The sequence below is a fragment of the Suricata suricatta genome, chromosome 17 (genome assembly GCF_006229205.1).
Source record: "Suricata suricatta isolate VVHF042 chromosome 17, meerkat_22Aug2017_6uvM2_HiC, whole genome shotgun sequence".
Lineage (NCBI taxonomy): Eukaryota > Metazoa > Chordata > Mammalia > Carnivora > Herpestidae > Suricata > Suricata suricatta.
This window is the reverse complement of record NC_043716.1, coordinates 3,026,973-3,029,712: the sequence shown is the minus strand read 5'-3', so window position 1 is coordinate 3,029,712 and position 2,740 is coordinate 3,026,973.

The following is a 2,740-nucleotide window of genomic DNA, read 5'->3' as shown; positions in this document are numbered from 1 at the left end:
GAAAATCTGAAGTTCATTTTTTTATGTCCTTTTCTCCCTCTGCCTTCAACATAGACTTGACTCCCTTAAACCCAGAGACCTGTTGGAACCAGACCCCACGAAATGGTTCCCAGTATGTCAGGCAATCTGGACTTTACAGTGTCACCAGGGAGATGGCATCCCTCAAAAGAGTTCCTTTTGTAGCTTGTGGAACTTCAGACTGATAATTCTGCCATTTTCATTTCATTTCCTGAAAGTCAGGGTCGGCTTGTGAAAAGTTGTTAAACAACATGCTAAATGTGAAATGTCAACCCTCACTCTAAACTTTCCCTGTTCAGAGCATCAAATGAAGACTTCATTGGGTTTTATAGTGGCTCTCTGATTTGGGTAGTCCATTGAAGAAGGGAGTTTGAAAGTTGATGTACATTGTAAGGATTGTATGACCACGTCCTGCCTGAAATACCATGATTGTTTATGACAAGTATCTTTAATAAAGCTGGATACAGTTTGGCTTGGAAAAAAATAAAAATTTAAAAAAATTTAAAAAAATAAAAAAAATAAAAAAAATTTAAAAAAAGACAAATGAAAATGAGGACACATTTATGAGATGCTGCAAAAGCAGTACTAAGAGGGACATTTATAGCAATAAATGACTACATTAAAGAAAAAAATGTGTCAACCTCATCCCCCGAAAAAGCAAAACAGAGCCTAGAGCCTGCTTTGGGATTCTCTGTTTCCCTCTCTCTCTGCCCCTCCCCTGTTTTCTCTCTCTGGCTCTCAAAAATGAATAAATGTCAAAAAAATTATTTTTAAATAGTGTACCCCAAGACCAAGTGGGATTGACCTGGGGTGCAAGGTTGGTCGAACATGTGAAAATCAGTCAGGGTGTGAGACAGCACATTAACAGAGCAAAAGATAGAAGACGCAGGATCATCTCAATAGGTGGGGGAAACGCACTGGACAAACTTAGACGTTGTTCAGCCGTTGCTTGTCACAGCGACTAATAGCAACGCCCTTGACCCATACAAGTTTTTCCGTAACAACCATTCCGAAACATATTGAGTCCAGTCCGTCTGTGGATACCACTCAGGCGAACGTGAGGCACCCGTGGAACGGCCGACCACATAGACGACAAGTGGCCTCTTCACGGCAGGAACCCGATTGTGCAGCCAGCCCTCTGCTGTGCTCCATGGCAGGACATTTTTTAAGACACTAACCTAGACTTGTTTTTCCCTCTCCTGATATTTTCCTCCTCTCCGTTTTAAGCAGTCAATTGTCTCAGAGGGAGGATGGGACCTGACCTCCAGCAACCTAAAGCCACCAGGAGATCCCACCTCGGAGGCAACTGCCAAGGTGGGCAAGGGCTGGGGCAGGGGGGAGGGGAGGGGAGGCTGGCTCACCCCGGAAGGAGTCTGTGAATCGCATATAGCCCCGGCGTCTGCCCCATGGCCCCTGGGAGGCCAGGGAGGGCCAGAGAGGGATGGGTCGCGGGGAGGAAGATGTGCGAGGGACAGAGGCAGCAACTAACTTGCAGACGGAAGGGGTGCACGGGCAGAAGGGGGTGCCTTAGCAGCCGCCTGTATGCGCCAGCCTGGCCCTGGGCCACCTAATTCATACATGCAGCCAAGGACGTGTCCATACACTAGGGCAAACAGGAAAAGCAGGCAGCCGTGGAGGAGGGGGAATAGAGGGCAACCCCCAAATGGACCGGGCCGGGCTCTAGGCACGGACAAGGAAAGAAGCAGTCCTTACTCGGGCTCCTGTCATCCTGCTGTGGGCCTGTTCCTTTGGGGGCACCCCGGGTGAGAACCAGTGTTGGCTGAGAGGCTGGTGGCGGTGGGACGCTGTCTTGTTCCCCCTCATTCCTGCCCCCCAACCCCAGTGGCCAGCTCCAAGGAGAGACTGGGGAGCAGGAACAGGTGCGGTGTGAGGCGCCCAACAGGGGGCGCCAGAGGACCGGCAATGTCGCGGGGAGGGCTCGCCCGCAGCGGGGATGGGGGGCGCCGCCCTTCCCTGGAGGGACCCCCGCCCCAGACCCGGAGGGGCATAGCTCGCTGCAGGCGCGGGCGGGACGCAGAGGGGACCGAGCGGACCGGAACCCGTGTCCCTCAGCAGCGACTCACAGTCAAGGACGCCACCCCCCTCCCCTTCCCGCCCCGCTTCCCACGGGGTCTCAGATCTGGATGCCGGGCTCCCTTCCCCAATGAGCTTAGGCCCAGTGCTCTGACATGCGTCGAGTGTGTGACGTTTAAAGGATGCTCTGGGCCTGAGCCTGCTGCACCCGGGCCCTCCTCCCCACCCTCACCCCCATCCCCAGGATTGGCCTCTTGGCCCCCAGGCTCCCTGCCTATCCCCACCCACATCCCTCCCTCTCCCATCACCTGGTTCCCAAGCTCAGCCCTCCTTCCCCGCCTCCTGCAGGCCCTACCCCTGCCTCCTTTCCTTCTGGGCCATTTGTCCCAGCTCCAGGCCCTCCCTCACCCTCACACACACACACACACACACACACACACACACACCTGAGCCCCCAAGGACACCCCTCCACCAAAACCCCCCTCTTGGGCCATGGCCACACAGACCCTGGCTCCCGGGCCTAGACGCCAGCGTCTAATCAGGCCTAACTTCTCCCCTAGGCTCCTGTGGGTAAATGCAGAAGCAGAGGGCGGGATTCCAGCAAGACTGGGGTCAGAGGGGACAAAGGTCAAAGAGCAAAGCCTGAGCTCCAGCGGATGGTCCATAGAACCAGAAGGTCCGTTGCTAG